The sequence below is a fragment of the Anser cygnoides genome, chromosome 4 (genome assembly GCF_040182565.1).
Source record: "Anser cygnoides isolate HZ-2024a breed goose chromosome 4, Taihu_goose_T2T_genome, whole genome shotgun sequence".
In the NCBI taxonomy this organism is placed as follows: domain Eukaryota; kingdom Metazoa; phylum Chordata; class Aves; order Anseriformes; family Anatidae; genus Anser; species Anser cygnoides.
In genome coordinates, this window is record NC_089876.1 from 38,536,208 (window position 1) to 38,560,881 (window position 24,674).

Here is a 24,674-nt window from a genome sequence, read left to right on the forward strand (position 1 = left end):
ATTTTATCCATTTCAGTGGAGGCTAGAAATAACCCTCAATTTTTTCTACATTGATTTTTTTTAAGTGGTTTCTTGAGCCTTATTTGGGGGAGGATTCAATGGGATGGCGGTGGCCTGATTGCAGTGGGTGATGTTTGAAGTTCATAGCTGCCTCTTGATACATCCTGATACTTGGGCAGCATCAGATTGATCCGAGGACTAGCTCTGCATTAGCTATTTTACTTTAAGCCAATTTTCATTTGCTTGTCGAAAGTTAGACTGGGTGTGTTGCAGCTAGCGGTATGAAGGTAGAAACCACTCTGAGGAGGACTAGGTGAGCACAATATTCATTTCCTTAAAGGAAGTTGATATAAACTCCTTTAGAAATAAGCAAAAGCAAAGCTAAACCCCCAATACTGCAAGGTTTGCTACCCTGTAAATCCAAAGAGCTCCATGACATCGTTTTCTTTTGTAAGATGCTTCCTTTGTAGTAATAATGTGTTAAAATAATGAAGTTTTGCTATACTAATTCTCATATTGTTATACACTGCTTTTGAGGAAGCACACCTTATTACCCATTTATCTCCTGCACGTGGGATGTGCATGCTTGTTGTTTAATCCCCAACTTCTCCTGGCAGCCTGGAGCTGTAGGGTGCGTCTCCCAGCGAGAGCATAGAACCTCACCAGCATCTTCAGGAACTCGCTTGAAGTTATCTTCAGGTACAAATTAAACTCCTTCCTCAGAGGTTTCCTCATCTTATTGGAGTGAGAGTTGCTTGAAACTTCTGATAAACAAAGGACTAACATGCTTCTTTGAAGGTGCAAATACTGCTTCACCAGAGCGGAGGCAACTTCCAGTAATGAAGAATAATTTTTGGGGGGGGCTTTCCACCCCACACTGCCCAGAACAAGTCTGTTGGATGCTCAAGTGGGAAGTGCTTGAATCTTGGGGTCCACCTGTGAATGTCTGTATGCATGTTTACATTAAGATACACAAATGACAGAAATATTTAGACAAAATAAAAAAGCGTTGTTAATTAGCTCTTGGCTGATCACTGCTACCCAGATGTAGTTTTGATTAGTAATCTGAGGGTGCCAGGTTTGGAAGGAGGAGCGTGTCTCTAAGGGATAACACGACTTTCCCTGCAAAATAGCAACATCCACAGGAAAGGAGTTTTGCCTAAGACCTAATTCAAAAATAACTGGAAGATGTTTGACGCTGAACAGCCGTGATTGTTGCAGTCTTAATAACTTTAAAAGGCTGTAGAAGAAAGTCATGCAATGTAATTTTACCTTACTTGTAATTTAATCGGTGACTGTTGATATGGCTATATTTTCAGTAGATTAAGAATGTATCCTAATGAGACTACATCGAAAAATGGCTAATATCAACAAAGCTGTTCTTTTCTGTCATGTCAAATATAAATTTCCAGTACTTCCTGGCAAGGACATAAAAACAAGCAATTATCTATACAAACCATATTTTTTAGAATACAGGTGCTGTACTAGAAACACTTGGGAAAAAAAATACCATTTTGTCTCACAACTTTTTCTATTGATGCAATTGCTAATAAGTTTATGAGCAGTGCCCTTGATCCTCCAATCCTTAAACAATGTACTTTTCTATCTCAGAAATATGTTGGAAAAGAATAGGAATAAGGAGGAATTGGGAGGAACATATAATTTAAGGCTAGAGTGGAGACATGCAGGAGTTTAGTAAAGTAGCAATGCATTTGCTTTTGCATTCTGTTTTTTCTGTATGTTTCCTTTAATGTAAAGATGTCTGTAAATATGTAAGCTGTTCAAAGTTATTTTAAGACAGAGATGTGCATCATTTGAACTACTTGCAAATAAACTTGAGCTTAATTTATTCTTCAGTATACTAATTCAGTTCTAATCACTGAATTCCACATGGCTGAGTTCAAAAGAAGATCATGAACCCCTACTCCTTCCCTACGTTTTAATTTCTTCTTAGTTTGCTTCAAACACTGAACTGCTTAGAAATACCCTACTTGACCTTTAAAACTACAGTGTCAGGAGAATCATGATAATTAGATGAAGCCATACAATTAGATATCTAAAATGTGCCAGTATAAACACTGGAAGCCACACACGAGCATTTTGTGAGAATGCTCAATCTTTGTGGGCATCTCTTTGGGCTGCTGTTGTAAGCGGTATCTTCATTCACAAATTAATAGTGCTACTACTGAGCATGTTTGGATATCAGGCCTGCTTTTAGCAAGAATTGATTCTGCTTTTACTGATGAAGTCTAAAAATATTATTATTTTTTAAATTGGCTACTTGTTATATTCCTTCTGCATAGTTTAGATTTGGGAATTAGTCCATACCTAATAACATCCTTGTTCTTAGTACAGGTGGTCAGTTCCTCTTTCCCTCCTCCTCCCAATACCCACTACAGTACTTAATGGTGCACTGTTTCTCTGCTAGGTGCCAATGCTCGTCATTTGCTGAACAGTGTCTTTTTGTAAAGATAAATATATTGCATGTTTCATACAGGAGAGCTACACCTACAAGATAACTTCAAATAGCAGCTGTGCTGCATTGAATTTGGCACACAGTAGCTATGTTGCAGCTCCCAGGAATGCCAGTTAAAAACAGCAGCTAACCATAAGACTCTGTTAATATGTTGGAGCTGGCATACTTACTGGGGCAATGTATTAGTGACTTCTGGTAGGAACACAGAACAGTTTTACTTCTGTCAGTATAAGAGTAAACTAATAGAGGAAAAATTGGTGTGCCTAATCCATTAATTCCATGGAAGCTATTCCCTAAGGGTTTCAGAGTTCTCTAGGCATTTGCTAAATCTCAGGAATGTGTAATTAGGGGGACCTAGCAGGATGACAGGAGCTAAAGAAAAAAACAGAAAAAAATGTAAAAGCAGAATAATTAACGATTAGGATGGAATATGCATCTCAGTGCACAGCGCAGTGGTTCAGTCTAAATACATGGACGGTTCTATACATCTCTTCAGATTAAATGTAAAATATGTTCCAGGAAGAGCTGTCTTCTCCTTTAGTCTTAACCTAGTAACTTCTGCTTCTTTGAAGCGGTTACCATGGAAGATATCTCTATGGCCCAGCAATATATTATAATATTGATTTTTCTTTAAAAAAAAAATTAATGTTGATAAGTTGTACCCCATGGAATAATTTAAATGAGCTACAAAACAGCAAAATTTATTGTTGTAAATTGTCGGAGTTGACCAGTAAATTTATGCCTTAGTGTTTGGAGAGCTGCTTCAAATCACTCTCAAGGAAAGAATTCTTCTATGGTTTGATTTGTTTTAAAGTGTCTCAAATTAATTTAAAAATAAGACCTCTCCAAATGACTAGTCAGCATCAAAAATGTGCATCTTCCTGCTACCGAGCTCCCTAATGAGAGGCTAGGGAGCAGTCAGTACTTACAGGGTTATTGTCAAAGTCTTAAAGTACAGAAAATCCTAACGAGGATGCGGATGGTTCTTTTGGTCTGTCAGTAGGCAGCTGGATGTGGAGCCTCTTCCCATAAACATGCATAGGGGAAGTTGTGGAACAGTCGTAAGCACGTGTACTGGAGAGAGACCTTGGCCTTTGAACCCAGATGTGGGTATGAGAGACAGAAAAGAGCCAGGAACAGTTTCTGTAACCTTTTGATAATTTACTAGCTACCCTTCCTCATTACAATGTTTTGGAGATGTGCACGTAAATGGACTCGATTATAATTCTGAGTTGAAACAAGAATGGAAGAGGGGAAAACTGTGAAATGAAACTAAATGTAGTCTGTTGCATGTGTAATTTGAAATGGGAGAGTAGTGAGCTACGCTCACCCACACTGCGCTGCCCTATGAAGGACCTGCTTATTAACTAGCTTCATTATCGAAGGCGAAGATGCTCCGATAACGTGTCGTTTCTGGAGCAGGCTGAGGCTGGTGTCTTGTGGCAGTGGGGAGGAGGCAGTGGTACGGGAGAGCTGTTTTTACTTGACCCTGTTTGCCATGAGACAGGCAAAAAAATCTTAGGTTTACTAACAGAGAAAAAAATCAGGTCTAGGAGTATGTAACATGCTAGAGCTAAGAAAGGATGGAAATCTTTCCTCTGTGTTAGTGCAGTTGAACTAAGGAAATTACCAGTACAATTTCATCATTTCCCATGAATTTCTGAGCATATCTTTACGCTAGTCAAGCTCTTAAAAATACTTTATTTAACATTCTTGCTGAGTTTGAATATTTTATAAAGGAGGGCAGTTGGAATGGGGAAAGCCAAGCTGTTAAGAAAAAAAAAAAAAGCAGATGATATAAAACTGCTGCAGAAATGGAGAGCAAATGGGGGGAAAAAATGACGTGTTTCGGTGTGGTTCAAAAATAATTTTTGTCCTCGGTCTATACAGCTTTAGCTTCATTGCAACGATATCTGTTGCAAAACATAACTCTTGGTGTGTTACTGGTGTTGAAAAGGATTTTCCTATCAGTAGAAGCAGACCACTGTGGCGAAGGAGAATGAAGGGACAGTTGTTGTCCTGGCGTTCCTCTGGAGATCACTTCTTCCCACCCTCAGCAGGGAGAGCAGCTGTCTGCAGAGCAGGCTTCCATGGAAGGTAGAGTCCAGTCCTGCAGCAGGAGTTCTGAGTTATAAAAGCTTTTAAGATAAATAATAATAATAATAAGTTATTTGTAAAGAAAATACTCTCTGCCTGTTTTTGATAGCTAGGCTGCCTTTTGCATTTATGGCCTCTTTTCTTATAATGAGCATCAGGCATCTAATCAAACATATTCCCCCTGCAAAGCAAACTATTTGGAGTAGGGTTTTTGATTGTTCAAGGAAGCAACCTGCCAAATGTTCCAGCGTTGATCTTTGGGCTAACTTGAAGTTTGCTTGAACGTGTTTGTCCTTTTTGGCTGGGTAGATGGGGGAGCATGCACAACCTCTACTTGTTTGGGGTTACGGTCTGTGAACTTGCTACAAATAGTTATTAATTATGCAAAGAAAACAAGTAAAGAAAAAAACAAAAAAACAGCTGAAGAATGATGTAGACTACAGCATAAGTCATCTTCGACTCATTGCATGACAAATACAAAATCGAGACTGCTAAACTGTGCAAAGAGTTCTCCCAAGACAGTTTTTAACATTAGCAAGACAGATTAGGGGGGCAGTAGGAAATCAGTTAGGGATGCGTGACTAAGATTGGGTTTTGTAGCGTATGTGAGCAGCGTATTGAAAATGTCAGAAGTTCGAGTTGCATGTGGTAATTAACTAAATCTTCCTTATTTGAATTGCGTAAACAACTGAGGCTTTCGGGTTTTCTCCAAACAAAATTTTGACAGCATAACTTATTTTATAGCTATTTCACTGTGCCACTCAAAGGCTGTATTTTGAAGTCCTTTACTCAAGTAAATCACTTTCTGTGCACAGATCTGTGTTCAGAAGAATGTGAAACCGACCCTTACAAAACTAAACTCCTCTCTTGTCCTCGCTTATTTAGACTTGCTAAAATCTGAATAAATGCTTCTGTATTTGGCAATTAGCTGAAATTTTTTTGATGACAAAAGGCACATCATTTGTGGATGATATGAGTGTTTTTCTTCTGTGTGAGTCAGGGGAAAAATGTGCTAGACGCTGTAACTGTTAAAGATCTGTTTTTAAGTACGTAGAGATGAAATATAAATAGATATAATTTAGAGTGAAATATGCTTATGATTGGATTCATGTTAATGAATCATCAAATAGGAAAATGTATCAGATCAGGTGTAGTTATATGTATGTGTGTATATATACACATATACACTTTTATATGTATTTCAATAACTCAAGCTATATATGTATATATAAAATAACCTAGGGAGACTTCTGGGATATTATTCTGAAGATAAAAACTTCAGCACTTGCAAAAATGTCTCTTTGCAGGAACACTTTTTCCTTTTCTTTTAGTTTTTCCTTTCTTAAATATCAGAAATATTCTACTGAAAATACTTGTCATATTCATACCTACACAGACACGCTTCTACCTAGTTAATTCATCCCAATGATTTCAGGTGTGGGTGTGTTTTGCTCTCATTTCTGCCTGTCTAGATTTGCTGGCTGATACCACCACAGTCCTGCAACTGCTCTCCTGCACTGCTCAGCAGCTAAGAAAGTTTGGCCAAAGCCCTTCACAGCTCATGCCCTGTCAGGCTCTTCAGAAGCACTGAATGAGACCTTTTCCTCTTTTTATTCACCCTGGTGGGTCTTCATAAGCACTGCGTGTCCTGTTTGAGCACTGTCTCTTTTGATTCCCACACCTGCTTCTTACTTCATCTTCTATGCATATTTTTTCTGTTTTCTCTATTACTTGTATCTGGATTGAATCACTGAACATGCAAGGCGTATTTCATCATCTTTGCCTCGGTAACGCCAGCTAAATCAGAAGTCATATTCTGTATAATGCTTCTGGATCACTGATATTCCTCTTGTATGTGTAAAAATAACACAAAGTGATCTTAGAAATGTGTTGACTGTTTTCTCTTCCTTGTCAATTTGTCAGTGCCTGTTAGAAAACACGTTGTTGTTTTCGGTTAGATTTTTTTTTTATTCCTGCTTAAAGTAAAGAGAAAGGAAGAAAGAATTTATTTTTATTATTTATTTTAATCAGAACTATGTTGTCCTTTCAATGAAGATTTTTATGCATCAGTGTATTCTCACTCCTGGGGTGTACAGGCCTCTACATTTACTAAATTTTAACTGATAGTTTTCAGAATCATGAAAAATATGAATTATTAACGTTTTATTCCTTTTAAAAGAACTGTATGCTGTTCAGGGAAATCAGTGTTATTGTGATGTCCTGTATCAGGGTGTTCCAAGGCCCATTTTTAAACGCTCCTCTACCTTCTGTGGGTGTGGAAAGACTTTCTGCCGTGAGCTCATCTGTGTGTGTCTATCCAAAGGGCAGTCTGATGTGTTTTAGAAGTTTGTAGACTTCTTGAAGTGTTCTGTTTCTGAACATCTGAATGAACGCTGCACTGCTTATGGTACCCTAAATATTTATATTTATTTGACTTTAACACATTCTCACAATGAGAAAATGCTTTGGATTGCCTATCCTTTATAAATAAAAGGAGTGCTTCTACATACACAGGCTGTCTTGGATGTATCAGCGGTATACTTTTGGGAGTAGGCTATGGTTTCTGTTTCTGCAATTCAAATCTTTCATAAATGCAAAGGGATGGTTGGAGCAGGGAGAAGAAAAACAATAGCAGCATTAGCAACTCTTCTACATCAAAGAAGGCTAGATTTGCCTCCTGGGTTTAGGGCTGTGTATGAAGTAAATGTGTACCAACTTCTAAGTCCTTCTCTTCCTTCTGACTGTGAGGCTGCTGTGTAGAAACTTGGGTGTGCGTAGGGACTGGGACAACAGACTTCCCGTTATAGCTAACACAGATTTTATCAGTAGCAACCTCAAATTAAAAACTGACCTCTGCTTTGTGGTTTTCATTCGTTTACTCTTGAGATTAATATTGCAGCTTTGATTTATTAATCAGGAAAGCATTTGCATTTTACATATTAATAAACGCATGCTTTTTTCTCTCTATGTCCAGGTTTCATATTTCAGAAGAGCACGGTATGGTAGAGAGGTTTTAAAGGCAAGTGTTTGATACCTTTGCCATGTTTGTAATGGAACATTCAATGAACAATTCAATGGTGGCTGAAAGTTGAGCAGAAATGATCAAACACTCATAAAGGATTAGATAAACCATTTGACCAGCTTCTGAAAAAGTGCCTGGCATAGCCTGTCCCACACCCCTCACTTGTGCCAAACTGCAGCTTTTTCCTCAGGCTTCATGCCCCATGAAAAAACAGCAGTCCATAAAGTTTTAAAAATCAGATATCTATACGGCAGTGCTTTAGTGATTTATTTACCTAGCCACGCTATTTCAACGTGAATTCTTCAGTCTAGATGAAGTAGCCACAAGGTGTCCGGCCTGCAATAGGAACGTGCCTTCTCATCCCTCTGAGGCAGCTGTGGCACCTCAGTGCTCATGAGTGGGACAGCTCGTCTTCTGGGAGAGGCCTGCGTCCGGATCGTGAGAGAAATGTTTTGAAAATCAACACTTATGCAGGCTTATCTCAAAATAAGAGGATCTACTACTACCTTTAGTAGTAGGTAAACTAGTTTTGTTGTGATCCTCTGTTTAGCATAATTACGTAATCACCCCAAAGCAGTCTTAAACCTCAAAGGTTTCCTCAAATGCTTGGACAGGCACACCTTAAAGCACGCTGCCAATTGATTCCTCGTTGTCAGAAATCCTCAGAAATGTGAGACTAACTTTGGCCGTGGTTATGACAGTTGATTTTGTGGATTTCTAGTCCCACAAACTATCTATCTCTATCTTCAGAAATGTGTATTCCGGTGAATTATTTGTAACAGAAGGGAAAAGACAGGAAACAGGAGTGATATACTTGTCAAGTGAAGTTTTTTTTAAAGAAGCTGGGAAACAAAAGAGCTGTCTTGCATTTATTTCACTCCACAGGTTCGTATTAGCAGGGACTTGGGAAAGTAGTTCAAGAAACGTGTTTGTGAAATGAAGACTGTTACCATAGCTGTTCTAGGGGGAACGGAGCTATTGCTGACTTGTTAAGCAGCTTTTACAGTTCAAAAGACAAAGCTGTGTGGAGCCTTTGAGAGCAGAATGCTAATGAGGCTGCCACACTTATGCCTTTTTTCCCCTGTCAATCCCAAACCTTTATAACACGTTGCGATCTATTGAGAGATTAATTTAAAACGTGAGAGGTGGATGGGGCAAAGGCAGGGTGGGAACGCTGGAGCTGTGGCTTCTCTTCCCATTCTCTCCCCAACTCCCTTACTGCCCTCTTGTGCCAGGGGGCCGGGCAGGGTCCCAACCCGGCCTTCAGCTCCTTTCCAACTGCCCCATTTCGGAGAAGGAGGCATCTGGCCAGTGCTTTACGTGTGAGGGGTGCTGCTGCTGGTTTGTGGATATAGAAGCTGGTATGATGCTAACAATAAAAGTTAATCCACAAAATGCATCAAATTAATCTAGAAAACATCAAGTACATACACTTATAGTTTGGTGAAAAGAGAAATCTGTCATTTTAAGCAATGTCGGTGAATCATTCTTATCGTAGAGTTGCAATGATTTTCCGAATTGTGAATTGTAGTTGTAGATTTTTATATACCTCAAAATTTAGTTGAGTTACTGTAAAGGCCCTGACTTTTTTTAAAATATGTTTGCTAATACCTCATGATTTGGGGTGGCTGCACAACTGGGAAGCATTGGTAGAACAGGGAAAGATAAGAAGGAGGACAATTAAAGATGTTTTCTAGGAGCAGAGAAAGAATTTCTTAATTTTTTGTGTGTAGCTTCTTTTCTCTGAAAGACATGAGAAAAATGCCAGGCTGTCTTGGAGCACGTGCAGACTGCAGTGTAACTTTCTGGATGGATGCTGCGACTGAACTGGGAATATAGGTCTGTCCACATCAGCAAGTATCTACATAGCTCATACTGCTTAGCTGCAGCAGCCAGCATGTGGACTGGGATAGATAACAGCATTCATTTTTTGTTGATGTAACATTCAGGTAGCTAGTGCCGCAGGTATTTCTTATCCTCCTGCTATGTGAGCTAAATAGATTAAATCTTCCTATAGCTTCAAACATGGTAATTGTTCAAAATGTATTTAGAGATACAGCAATCTTCAAATATAAGCAGATGAAGCTAGGAATGGAGTAAACTGTTTGTACAAGAGCTAATATCTGGAATGACGGTCATGCAAATGATAACACCAGCTTTCAATATCAGTAAGAACAATCTGATCGTGTGAATGGAAGAATTTCTGCAATAGGTGTCAGTAGCTCCCATACAAATGGAAGTGTCAGTTCTCATTAAAGTCTTTTTGTGTGAGTCAGCTCATCAATTATTTCATTGCTTTTGGTTACAAAAGCAAAGGAAACTTTGGTTTTACTCTGGAATACTGTCTAGTAAAGTGTCACAGTTGCATGTTAGCCAGAGGAAAGCAGACTGCGCTGCTACCTATGAGCATTACGTACACAGTGTTTTTAGGTTTCTGGCTAGAGTCTCACATAACCCTACCTTTTATATAAGAAAAAAAAAAAAAGAAACTTAAGAGGATTCCAGTACATATCTGAAAAGTAGCCTGCTTTGCAGAATTTAATAGGATTATACTATTGATTCCATCTTTACAATGCTAGCTGCTATTTGGTACTTGTGAACTTCAGACTATTATGTGGCTGAACACAAGGGAAGAGGGATTAGTTTGTAAAAGAATAAGCAGCTTTCCCTTAAACTGCCCTGAACCAAACCTATGTACCTGTTTTGGGCTCTGTTAGTAAATGCCAACTAGCAAAACATCAGTGGTAGCATCTTTTACAGCTGGGTATCTTCTTACAGTTGCTGGCTTAGTCTCCAAGCAGAAGGCAATCAAATCTTTTGTGCGCTGGTGCTGCAATGCAGATGTTTTCAGTTGCTCCAGAAACTTCTACCTCCATTTCTTTAACCGAATAAAAGCTACTAAAAAGTTGTCTGGAAAACCACGTCATGTACAGATTCTGATGTTTTTCTTGCAGTTGAAGGTACTTCCTGCTCTTTTTGAACTTAATAGAGTAAAAGCACAACTGAAACTGTTTCCATACAGATGATTTTTTTGGGGAAGGTTACTAACAGAAGAGTTTCATGTACGAAGTCTCTTTCTTACATACCAGTGCTGCTGGTGTGTGCCATGTGACACGTACCAGTCACTCTTTTGAGTTTGCAAAATGAACCAATTGTCCTCTGAACTCTGGTACCCTTCACAGTGGCAATTATTGCTATAAAAGTAAATTTGTAAAATTTTGGTGAAATGAACTGTCTTCTTGAAATTAGTTTTATATGAGGGAGTTCTCTTCCTTTTCTCCTGTTCCTCTTCCCCTTTTCCATACTGAAATCTGTCTGTCCCTGTCCACAGTAGTGGGAGTCTACCATGGTGTTATTGCCCCGTAGTTTCAGGTGACTCTGCTTCCAGAGAACAGGCAACCGGCTGGGGAAACACCAGTACAGCAGATTGGATGTAAAGATCCCAGGAAACAGAGATTACATGTCTCTGGGGTAAACTTGTAAGTCAGGGAAGGCTGCAACTTTAAAGGTTATGCTGAACTGCATTATAAGAGTAATGGGCTGAGAAATGGTTATGGTGTTGTCCTTAACCCCTCTCACTGGGCTACGGGGGCAACAAATTGTTTTTCTGTGGAGCAGTTCTCCTTTACTTGCTTCTTCTGGTTTTGTTAGTACATAGGTGAGGAATTGGAGGGGGGGATTTTCAATATCTCATGCTAATCCTTTGCGCTTGATCTGCCTTACATTTCTGAAAGATTGCAGGTGCTAGTGGGTTTCAAACCTCAAAGAAATGAAGGGGCAAACAAAGAACAAGTTGATCAAGAATATCGAAAGTGCAATGAACTACATGGAGAGGAAACACCTGGCTGGCTGGATCTGTCTGAACACTTTTCCCCCTCCCAGCTGGTTTAGGCTGTTGTCAGTGTTTAACTGCTGTGTGCCTTGGAGCACAGCTTGCTCAGCAGCCACGTACATTCAGCCTGGCTCAGTCTGAATCCCAACCAGCATAATGCTGAGAGGGATTTCTAGATTTGATACGTAGGGGTTGTGATCTTTTGTTTAGTCCAGCTTTTTGGTTGATGTCAAACGACATCTGTTTCTCTCGCTTTATCTCTTTAGATCTATTATGTCCTTACTGAGAAGAAAATGCGGTAATACGAGGAGAAAGTAAAAACAAGCCGGTGACCTTTGCTGTAGTTTATAGGGATTAAAGCTGTATGGAATGTGAATGCTTCCATAAATCTCACTGGAGGAATTGCTTCTTAATTGAAACAAAATGAACATAGATGAGAGGTTCCTATCTTTGTGCTTCTTTATTCAGTAAGTGTTTGAAGTACTTTGAAAACTTCAGGCCGTTCACTGAGTAACCTGTGTTATGCCTGGTTTATCACTCCCATTTATTGAATATATGCTCTAGAATAGTGGAAAACTGCCACTTTTGCACAGTAGCAGGGACAGCACTTCTGCTGTTGTTGGTTTTGGTGTTTTTTTTTTTTTTTTTAAGACTCTATTTGCCCAATGCAACATGTACAATTAATGTTGCTAATTGCTGCTAAAGCTGCTGTGAGCTGGAAGCAGAAAGCCTACCCACTCTGCTGGGTGAGAGGGGCACAGTGCTGGCAATGGCATTCGGTTGCTGCTCTCCCTCATCAGTCATGGGAGAGTGTAGAGGGAACAGCGTGTCACTGCTAACTATAAAATAGTTCTGGAAACAAAATGCCTGAGTGCATAGGCTTGGGGAGGGCATTGAGAAAACATCATGAAGTGTATCCTGTCCTTTATATGTTTCTGGTAATGCAAGTTGAATTTATTAGCAGTTTGTTGCTACAGTAAAAAGCATTTACAAGATCTACGGCTGAAACAATAGCTGTAGATGTTCAGTCTCATAGTATTTATTGAAGGCTCTGTTGAGCTCATGGCATCCTTTGATTAATAGCTATTCGAGGCATATTTTGTAACAAGGACTGTGTCAGAGTTTTGCGTCACTTTATTTCATAAAGTTCTACTGGTCTGTAGGGAGAGTGGATGCAAAAGCGTTAACTTAACAACAGGTGTGTGGGCAGGTGGTAAAAGTAATAACTAATTGACTGCCAGCCAGGATTTATTTAGTGAGCTGACATTTTCCCCTCCTCAAGCAATGATGGGTTTCACGTTTAACACTGAGTAGCCACAGTCTTACTGCTGGAGTGAGCTTCCAGAGCATGCTCTGTAACAGCCACAAACCTTCTCAACCATTTCAAAGGAGGATGGAGGAGTATATTGTCATCTGTAGTATTTTCCTTTCCTTTATAATATGTGCAAATGATGGTAGTAGAAAAATAGCCGGTTTAGTTTGCAAAAATTCCCTCAGTATTTGAAGATGCACACATACAAAATTGAAGATGTTGAGGTTTAGATCAACTCCATAGAAGCATATTGGAGGATTAAGGTTAATTGTGTTCAAGTGTATCAAGCTTGATCTATTGATAAGATTTTCTTTTTAAAGGCTGCCAACTCCTCTTTTGCAGTTTCGGAGACATAATTTAGCTTAGAATCTAAAGATTAAGCTTCAGGCAAGTTGTCTCTATAAATATTTTCTGTGAAGCCACACTGCTGTGGAGTAGATCAGTTTTATTAGTATTTCTTTTGCACGACTGTCAAATTTGCACGACTGATTTGGTATTTAGCAGGGAATAGAAAATAGAAAACTGATGTAGTTTTGCTACTAAACAAGCCTATAACATGTCTTACAGGAATATATTTGCTGTAAGGCTAATACCACAACTCTTATTATTGCATGAGCACAGGACTTCTGTTTTTTATCAAAAGATAACAAATTCAAGTTTTTTTTGGAGTGTGCCCATTTCAAAGCGCTGAATTCTGATTTTTATGATTTTGCGTGGAATGAAAATGACCCTTAGTGATTTGTATCTTATCTCATTTGTGTTGTTTGCTTAACTTCAGGCTCCTTTCCTTCTAATGGTGTTGCCAATATGTTGGCATGATCTGGACATGAGAATACTAATCAGTTATCACTTCAGTGTAATATTTCAAAGCTTACAATATATTGTTGACTAATGGCCTGTTATTTGAGACAGTTCAATTCTTCTGTCATTGTGATAAAAGAAATTTGATAGAAGAAATTAAGCCCTAAGCTTAAAGAAAAGCAGGGGTTAAAATACTTATCCTTTAGTATTGTGTATTTCAAGCTTCTTGTTGAATACCTCAAACAGCAAAGCAGTGCACATCTTTCTCCGTCTTCTATGGTGTCAAGGGTTTGGTCATACCTGAGATGCTTGTAATTATTTACACACTTATTAAATAATGTCAGAAGAGTTGAAACTAAGGTTGTACTAATTTGAGTACACATTTAAAGACTGCATGCATTGTACAGAATCTAAAATTTAATACTGGAATTTAGGTGTTTCTTTGTAACTGGGGGATTGAATGCACTTTTTAACGTAGATTTCTGTTAATAGTAAGAACACACAAAACTGAAAATGGAAAAAAGAGCTGGAGAGTGTCTGTCTGGTGCTGCATCTCTCCTCTCTTTCTGTCTGATACTTTTCATCTGCTCTTGTTGGAAGAGAAATAGCACAGGGAAAAAAAAAAAAGAGATAATTAAGAGGGGCAAGGGAATGAAAAGGCCTGATGTTGGGGAATTGCAGCTGTATGTGAGCCCATCTATACCTTGATTTTAAAAACAAATGAAAAACCTACTGCTGAAGATGTGGAGCAAGTTAACAAGAATGATGCCGACCATATGCCACTTCCATTTCAGAGGGAAATGAAAAGGGTGGTTTTTTTCCTATAAATGACAAATAAGATGCTTTCAGCATTTTAAATAAGGCTTTAAAATGTCAACTTGCTTGAAATCAGATTTTTTTTCACCCTTTTTTTAAACAGCAATAATAATTATAATGAAAAATTAAAGAGTAAAAAATTTTATTGCATCACCTGGGTTAGCAATGTAATAATTGTTGAAGAATTTAGATTTGGTAAATATTTTGGCCCTGTGCATATACTAACCCAAGCTAACTAAGCTGAAATCATCTGGACAGCAAAAGTCAGCGAATTGCTGGTGCAACTGATGAATAGTATGTAGTTATTTAGGGATCTTGTAACACATCAGCCTTTAAATAAAACAAAGCAAAGACCCCTCAGTTACACAGATGCTTGGAGGTGCTGGCTGAGTGGGATTTCTGCCTCAGCCTAAGGCCGATGGATGCCCATGTTGCACTGGAGCCTGTGAAGGCCATGCTGGTTTGGTGTCCTGTACCCAAACTGCCTGAAGTACCCAAACTGCCAGAGGGCCTTCATTTTCAAGTGCTTGTCCGTGACAGATGGGCAGGACTGTGCAGATGAGGCGTACTGTGGCAGAGCAAGTCGGGAGAGCAGCCAGGTGAACACTGCTGGCGGTGGTGCTCCCTGCTCTTTGCCAGGAGTAACAGGTGAAAGACCTTCCCTGTGGCAGCAGAAGGCCTAAAGGCAGTTTTTATCAATAGAGATATAGTTAAGTTTTCAACTTCAGGAAAGGAAAAATATGAAGAGAAGAAAGATTTGTGGAAAGGTGTAGGTTGCTGGTGGGATGGCTCAGTGGTAGCGACCCTGTGGTAGTGCCATTCTAATGCTCGTGCGGCCACAGAGACCAAAATGGCCTATGTAGTGCTATCATCACAGTCTAAAATGGCTTTCCTGGGGAACTTTTTCCAGATCTATATTCCTAATCAAAGCATTTTCAAGAGGCAGAAAATAGAAGTTGTTTTAGCCACGTGAGTTGGATCTGGTTATGCTTTGCCGGTGTGGAGAGGATTAAGTCTGGAGTTGCTTTTGTGTGCCTGTTCTTTGTCGCTCTGCTGTTCGCGAGTGAATATTCATAGATCACTTCCTTTTAAATATTTACTGGGTTGTCTGTTTTCATATGTTAAGTCTTCATATGAAATCAGCAAAATAATTTTGAGAAAACATTTTAATTAGAGCCTTAGAGGCTATAAATATTTCATTATTTAATAAAATAGTGCTGTAAGATGTAAATGATTAAGTGGAACGTACTTTAAATATTTTAAATTGCATAACTTAAAATAATGCATGCTTTCATACTTCACAGGGGACAAAACCTTGATCTATTGCAATCTATATTTTTTGTTTCTTAATGAGTGAAACTATTTTTTTTTATTATTCTCTAGTGTGATACTGTAGGAAATGTTCCTTTGCTGAAAACTGAGTAAAAGGACTAAGCTTTTGGAAAAGGAGGTAAGTAACTTGTTTTATATTTTTTATCTTGATCTTATGGCTATGTGATCTACAGAATTAGGCAATATCTTTAATAATCTTTCAAGATATAATGAAATTCATAAGTAATAAAGAAGCTGATAAGGTGAAACATCAGGGCCAGGTAATATGATGTAGCAATGATGTGAACATAAGTGAAGTCTTACTGTACCTCAGCTTACCAAAAAGGTTGAGTGATTTGTTTGTTTGTTTAAAATCCTGAATGCTTTCTATTTGCATACATAATGAAAATGGAAAATGAATAAAAAATATGGTTAATGCAAAGCAGTTAAAAATGTATGTTTTCCTTCAATGCTGTCAGACAGCCCGTGTTGCAAGAACAATACTATTTTCACAGTTTACTTACATCTGCACTCAATTTCTGGTGCTTTTCTTTCTGAACCACAAAGCTCAAGATGCATTACTGTGCTGTGAGAATTTCATCAAAACTGAACGCAGCTATGTATTTGCATTTTGGCAGTCTGGGAGGAGGGTCACACGTTTACAATAAGTACAAAGCTGTTGGTATTCTTTTTCATCCCTGAAAACATGGCAGACTGCATAAATAGTTTTGATAGTTTTTTCATGAAAATCTTATGTGGAACCAAACTGCAGACCCTGCTTTGAAGGAAAGTCAGTGATGAGAGAGCACAAATTGCCAGTTAAAAATCAGAGGATGAAATAAGTGACAATAGAAATAAGGGTAGGAGAAGGAAATGTTGATTATGCAAAGCAGAGAAATACAGAAGTAAAAAAAAAAACAACTTTGTGACTTGGGATCCTGAGCATTACTTATGGACTCCCTACGTTCCTGGGAATTTGATTTTACTTTTTCTTTACTACTGAAACAGAGATCCCTCAATATCAATTGTTTTGTGCTTTTTTTGTGTTTGTTTTGGCTCATTCCTTTTTATTAAATAAATTTGACAAAACATTTGCTCCAAAAAAAAAATAATAAAACCAACCAAACAAAAAAAACACAACCCAAACCAAGCCCTGATATTACACTCCCTGGTGGAGGTTCTAAAATAATCTGAGACTGTTTATTTCCCCAAAGAATATAAATGTATATTTTGCAGTTATGGTTTGATAATACAGCAATACAGCTGATGCTCAGATGTTATTTGCTGTCCTTATTCTCATCTTCTATGCAAGATGATAAAGAGAAAAACTAAGCAAAATGGATTCTTTGACATCACATGTGATTTCTCAAGTGGTATTTTGACATTAACTTCTATAATTACTAGTGGTTATTAATTAAGAAATGGCTTTACCACAAGGAATTTTGAAATAGATGATTTTGTCCAATAGCTGAGAGACAACTAACAAAAAATAATTGAATTTTATTTTTAAAAGCAAAACAGACTTTTGCTTTAACTCACAGGAAACTCATATATTTAATATATGTTAAGTACTGTGTCAGTGTAAAGTTTAAAAATATCACGAATATAGAAGCAAATGGAATATATATATATCTTGATTAAATTTTTCCTTAATAGATGTTGGCAGTTGAATAGTTGAACAAAAAAGAATAGACTTTTTTGTCCTAATCTATTGCATTTGAATCTTGGGGGGGGGGGGGGGGGGGAGGTAGATTCAGTATTATAAAGAACAGCTGCTAAATACCTGCATTTCATCTCGGGCCAGCTCAGTTTTCTTAGAGGTGGACTGAATTACAAACATAAATATAAGGCAATTGTAGCGATATTACATCATAAGACAGATGGCAGCACTTACCTGCACCTGCCTTGGACAGATGAGCAGCCTTTCTTTTAAACATTTCTGTTTCTTTAGAGATGATGTCTGGAATTTTGTCCCCCCCCCCTTTTTTAAATGGTATTATGAGACAGAAATTTTAGTAGGTCCAATGAGGTCATCAGAATGGCTTGCTTACATCAGCAGAATACGATTTAGATTTTTGGTTTTCAGAATCTTGCTAATTTATTTTCTAAGTTTTTAATTGTCCAACACATTGTAGCAGTCATGCAAATTATTACAGTGCCTATGCTATTACAGTGTCCTATGCTATTTGGATATTTATACTGACATAAATTTATACTGACTTGAAAGAATTATCAATTCATACTTCATGACCTTAAAGCAACTCCATTAAGATGGACGGTCTCCAGCAGAAGGAGGAAGAGCATAGAACATATCAGAAAAAAACTTTGCCATAAAGGTAGGATAGGTAAGTGAATGAATAGGATATGAAGGGAAGTAGAGAACTGAAGTCATAATGAGTCATAATCTTACAAGTGAACAGATGCCCTGCAATCAATATAAGAAGAGATGGGTAGTTAATTAAAAAATAGCTTCAGCTAAAAATAACATCTGTAAAATTTATTTTGTGATATCACAGCAACAGCTGTTACGTGATGGCATCTTAACTGTTTTGGCAAAGTATTTTTCAAAAGCTAGGTAGTGACATCTGACGAGTGCTTTGCTCCAGTAGTGGTCCCATCAGCTTCACTTGAGTTATAGAATGTTTCCTGTGAATTCAAAGGGAATACCTGTTGCTGTATGAACTTCAGAAATCCACTTCAGTATTAGATGTCAGCTACAACTGACAGGACTGAGAGTTTGCAGGTCCTCAGGTACTTTAAAAGTGGTTATTACCATCCCACAGAGCAAGGAGAGTGAACCTGAACCACAAATAAAACACATGTAACCTATATTCCTAGTTTAGGAAAAATAAAACCACTCAATTTTTCTTCTTAAAAGTAGTTCCTGTCACTTCATATTATTCATATGAAAATTTTAAAATAGAGTCCTTTGTCCCCTGATTAGAAACTTAAGTCCTTTGCTTGTGGGAATAGAATATATCAAAATGACAACTAAGGGCTTGATCTGCCATGCTAGTGATGTTGAACGTACTTCTCTGAAGTCATTATCCAGATCACTAGAAGCTGTAGGAAGTCAATTACAGTCAACTGTACTAGGGTGGTTTATTTGCCTTGAGAAACCAGATGATGAATAATTCTGCTCTTGATTTTGAAAGAAAGAATATGAGTTTGGTGAAGCTATTTCCTTTTAAGCTCTGTCACATCATTAGGAGAGGTTCTGGTGGGTTTGGATTTCAGTCTGTGTGAGGTAGGTCATGAGCCTCTACTAAATGGGAAGATGGTCAAGCATGCTGGTAAATTGTGGGGCTGGCTAACAGACTGAGGAGCAGAGAAGTGAGGTGACTGAAGGAGCTCTGAGAATGAGTAGCTGTAGCAAACGGGCAAAGCTAGCTATGTGCTGCTGTGCTTGTTCCAGAGAAGATTAGCTCAGCTCTGAAGCGTCTCAGGGAAGAAGCCTGAGCAGCAGTCTCAAACTGAGGTATCAATAGTAGGACTTCTAAACTAAATAAGGAAACGTACTGTTACAAGCCTATGGTGAGTATAGAATTACCTAAGAGTCCTTGTGAAGTTAAGAAATGAAGTGGCTGAGCAAACAGTGGTGAAGGATAACTTTCCACTAAATCAGCTGTGATATCAAAGAAATAAAAGGCACTAAGTGCTATATGGCTCTTTGTTCTGATGCTGTGCAATAGGGTATGGTTCCTGTTGAAATCTCAGAGAACATGTGCTGGAAAACCTTTATATATAATCTGGGGAAAAAGGGCTAAATAATAACATGACAGTTAAGTACACAGCTGTTCAGTCAGCTTTATATTTGACTTTCTGAAGAATGCTCCTATGATGTGACTGAAAGGCGTGCAGAACTACAGTATTCATAAATGCAAAGTAATGCACTTAAGGACAAGATAAAACAGCTGCATCAACATATATGCGATGTTTGGCTCTAATTTAGTTCTCAACACTTAGGAAAGAAATTCTCAGCACTTAGGAAAGAAAGTGGAATTACGTTAGAGGCCCAGAATAGGCCCAGAGTAGGAAAGACCGGAGGTGTGGAAGAGGAGAGTCTTAAAAGAACAATGAAACAAACTGACTCTTCAAATTAGGAAGAAAAAATTTACAGGAGAAGCGAAATGCGATGGAGATTTTTATAAATCATGGGAGTATAGAAAAGGTGAATAGGGAGTGATTGCTCACTATTTCTGACAATACCAGTTCTAAGAGGCACCCAATGACATTATTCAAGCAGCAGCTCTAACATAGAAAATAATGTTCCTCTGAAAGAAAAAGTTAGTGATTTAAGCTTACTGCTTGCAGGGGTAGGGAGGCCAAGAGAATTGGAAAAAGTTCTGGAGAATCCTGCATCTGTTGGTGACTATTAACCATCTTCCCCAAAGCAGTGACTGCCTGGTGCTTGTGTGGTGTTGCCTGGAAGGATCTTTCCCCCAACGTTACTGTGTGTCCTGATAGTTATGCTTGTTCCTTAAACACCTATGAATAGCCATTATTGGGTGTTGGATAACAGAAACTGTGCCCATGCTCTGACATATGAGGGTTTCTCCATTCGTATATTATAAATCTCTTTTAAAATTTGCCTAAATTCCCCTGGTAACAGCATATGCAGAGGAACTTCTGGGACAACATGGAACAGAAGTTGACATTAGCAGGTAAAGGTAGAGTCCTCATCTGAGTTTAAATCCTTTGACCTGGCATTACCAAGCATCTCAGATCCAGATGAAATAGTTTTCCAGCAAGCACGAACCATGCTGGTTATGACTGAGCAACTCTATTATCAGCATGGGAGTGCATCAGTACTTTGTGGAAGATACTGCAGAGTATTAGGTCTAGGTATCAGCTGAAAAAAAGCCTACAAAATTATGATTGTTCTGTCATTTAAATGGCAGTTCAGTGCCTACTGTCATCTGTTGCTTTATCCCCTGTATGCTAAATATAAATCTTTCCCTAATTCTCTAGCTTTAACCTTGTCTCAGAAGATACTGAAAGAAATCTCCCAAGGCTATTACCTTTTTTTTTTTCTTGTCCTCAAGGATAACTCATAATATGTGAACAATAACCAATTTGCCTTCAAGTGCTGAATTTATTTTCATTTACATTTGTTACTTCTCTGGTCCGTAGGTGGCTTTCTTGACTGGTTATAATGTTTAACCCCCGTGATGCTCTCCCCAAACACTGTGTAATTGCTTAGCGCTGAAGCAATCAAATAGCATTCAAACAGACCGGTAGTATGCAGAGAGTAGGCAGGTATAAGGCGTGCATAAGGATTGTCTATATAGGCCTTTTTCTTCCATTCTGATGGGTTTTCAGTGTGGGTACTTGAGCCAGGTTTGTACTGGGAATTTAATTTTCTATGCCTTTGAGCTATTTCCCAGATGCAGCTGGAGATTCTCAGCTGTGAACCTGCCCCCATGAACAGGGGCTTTCAGAGACTTCAGGTATTTTGTCTTGAATCATGGTACAAGAATTTTATTTTGTTTTATTTTTTTAATCACTTCAGTGCCTCTTTTGTCTGCTGTAGAATGACTTGCCAGTGAACTTCAAAATAAGAAACTTTCTTAAACATCCAGTTCTCTCCAGTTGCCAGAGACCTATTGCAATCTCCATCTGCTGTCATCCTATCCAGATGTATTTATGAGAAATTGTTTTTTTCTGTAGTCCTCTGTGCGACTTTTCCTGCATGTCTGTAACAATGTTATGAATTCATCTGATGACCATATTGTTAGAGTGGTAAACTGCTTGGACTAATCACAGGTAACTTCTAAATGGTGTTCTCAGCTAAACCACTAGAAAATTAGTTACATCAGGGATATCAAGACTACTGATGTTGCCTGGATTTACATGCATTTTGGGGTTCTAAAATCTTAAATTTAACCACTTTATTACTTTTTATAAATTATTCCCTCTCTGTATGCACTTCACATATGTTTAAATATTGCTTATTGTTTTTTTTCCTAGTTTTTGTTAGAGTTTATATATAGTAGCCTTGATTCGGGTAAATTAAAAAATTTTACACAATTTAATATTCTGCTGAACCTTGAGGTTTACTGTTGTAACATTTACAAAGCCTATTTTTCTGACCTTATACACTAACTCAGGCTTTTGTCTAGAGGCCTATAGAATAAATGTTAAGCACAGGTTTATGCTAATATGCACATTAGTTTGCAAGCTAAATGTTAAGGCAATACTTCAAAAGGAAAAAGTAGAATCAAAGGAAATATCATCATGATGGAAAAACTGAACAAACATATACAGTGTAATACATCAGTTTTCTTTTGTTCTGCCTAATTGTACTAAAGGCATGTAACCTTTAATATACAGTCTCTACTATTCTCCGGCTTCAGTTGGAATGTTACTTTGTAGTATTTTTTTCTTTCTCATTTTCCAGTCTTCTGATAGTCATAATAAGTTGCCTATATTTCTTTATACTTGAGAACTTGAATAACTGGAGAGTTATTTTCTAATGGATAGAAAACATAGGAAAAATTCTTTGAGTAATCATATTATCTACTGATGAAAAGAAGATAATTTAAATAGATATTCTTTCTAAGTAACATTATTTTTGTGTAATGATGTTTTTAGAACACATAGTTCAAATATGTTCTGTAAAGTGCAAACAAAACTTCGCCCTTCATTTTATGTTTTTTTTAGATGTGGGTATTTTTTTAAAGGCTCATTGAGCAGAACTTTCAGACATGCACCTTTTATTCATATCAGAAATGTTTATGTGAAAATAATTTAAAGAGCATCCTCAGGATAGTCAGTCTCATATTAATTGCATAATGTCAAATATCACCTCTTATCAGAAAAATTGATTTAGATACCTTTTCACCATACTCACGAATTACACTGTTTAGTGTTTTTTTTTTTTACTTTTTGTTTTTGTTTTTGTTCAGTTGAAGGGAAACAACTTCAATAGACCACACTGAAGCAAACTTATGCAAACTCCTGTTTATCTTGTCTTTTTTTGAATGTTTTTTACTTGCTTCCACCAATAGCAACAGTGAAGCTGCTGCGTAGCTGTGCAGTGGTGCCCAGCAGATGACGAAGTATAAAGCTGATGTAAAATCGCTTCACTTTCTTCCAGTAGCTCCTTTCTTGGGAAAGAGCTGGGAAAGAGCTACAGGTCAATAATTACAAGCAGTATGGAAAGACTCTGCCCAAAGAATGCTGCATTTGAGGCTGGCCATTTGGTGGTGGTCTGTCTTGTGGGGCATGCAGTAGCTCTCATGGGTGAGCAGGAATACCCCCTACGTGTCCCTGATCAAAGCAATGTCATGTCCTTCTTCAGTCCGTGTCCCGATGAGTGTGGTACGCTGGTACAGCGCTCTCATGGAAGGTAGGCAGGACTTCAGCTGGGAGTATGTTGTTTACTTCTTTCTTTAATGATGACATTGGGAAAAAATAGCACTACTGTATTTTACACATACATGTCTTGGCTTAGTTTAGGCCTAAAACCTACAAAATGAATCATACAGCAGGTGTTGCTTTTTTGTTGCATGCAGTGAGACTCACACTGAATGACTAGAACAGGTAAAGAAGTAGGATTAAATAGAGATCGTATGCATCTTTCTTCGTCCCCCTCTAGCTATTCTTGTTTGTGTGGTCATAGGCCTATAAATAAATAATGGAATACTGTCTTGAGCTAATATTTAATAGAATACGATTACATTATATGCCAAGAAGACATTAAAAAAAAAAGGTTGTTAAAAAGTATGACTGGAAGCACAATGGATATGTTATATTCTGCATTTTAAAACAAGTCAACCTGTTTATGCTGCGAGGAATCTTCAAATTAACTGAAATATGCTGAGAAATGTCAGTATGTTCAGTAATTTATGAGCCATACCTATCTCCAGAGTTCTCATTTCTTCCACAGAAAATGCTTGTTACACAAAAACGACTAAATATACTTTATATGCTAAATATATAAATTTATTCTATTTTTTTTCTTGTTATCCCACATGCGCTTAGCAATGATGATGACGCACTTAACGTATTTGTAAACAAACACAAAAATTATGCAGATTTCAGAAATGTCAGTGCTTAGGCAGTTGATTTGAGCAAAAGTCATAAGCACTTTTTAAAAATGTGTTTAGCTGAGGATTATTACCAGCTAAAATTTGGCTGCGCATTGCATTGTTATAGACTGTTGTTTCCTGCCGATGAAGCTGCCTCTTGGAATAAAATCCTAATGTGTACACAAACAGACTGAAGAGTCCCTGAGAAAAATATTTGGTCTATAAGGAGAAGTAATTTTCTCTTTAAATTTTACACCAAGTATCTTGAAGATAGTGAGGTGGTTAGGTCCGTAACGCAGGAGCTGAATACTATTTGCATGTGTTCTGTATATGGAGATTGTACCAGGAGAAAAATAAAGGATAGTATCTTCTTCTTATCAGTGCAGAAGTGAGCATCTGCCCTTTCAGACAAGCAAATGGGATGTTTCGCACTGTATATATAGCAGGTAATATGCTACCAAATCAAGACTTGCTACTCCTTATTATCCAGTGATCAAAAGTAAAATAGTTAACAAGAAGTTTAATTGCACTAATTAGTTGTTACTATCTCAAATGGTTTAAATGCAAATAGAATGTTACTTCTCTAGTGCTTCAGTGCTTGATGACTGGACATCTTATGGTTTCACACATGTATCTTGGTTTAATTCTTTAATTTAATCCTCTGATTTTTAAGTGCAGTCAGCTTTTATCCCAGGATGACTTGTTGCATCCAATCTGTGGAAGTCCTTTTGCTCCAAAGATTGAAGCAGGTCTAAGAAGGGGGTTGTAAGTCTTGGATTCACTTCTGTATTGAGAGCGCTTGCAGAAAGCAGGAAGGGGAATGCTTCTTTTAAAATAAGAATGAAAATATGAAAATACCTTTCCCCCCCCCCCCCCCCCCCCCCAGCTAAAATGAGATTTAATTTTTGGCATGTTTCCGTTTTTCAATTACACTAATAAATTTTCAGCAATAACTTTTTATTGGCTAAATTTTC

General features: G+C 37.9%; 1 long non-coding RNA gene across 1 annotated transcript in view; it reads left to right on the forward strand.

The window, feature by feature from the left end:
• Positions 1-24,674, forward strand: part of LOC106040981 (uncharacterized) — a 77,286-nt gene that overhangs the window by 43,209 nt on the left and 9,403 nt on the right. The window contains exon 2 of the long non-coding RNA XR_001210193.3: positions 15,740-15,806. This is a non-coding gene — a long non-coding RNA (uncharacterized lncRNA). The remainder of the gene's footprint in view (positions 1-15,739; positions 15,807-24,674) is intronic.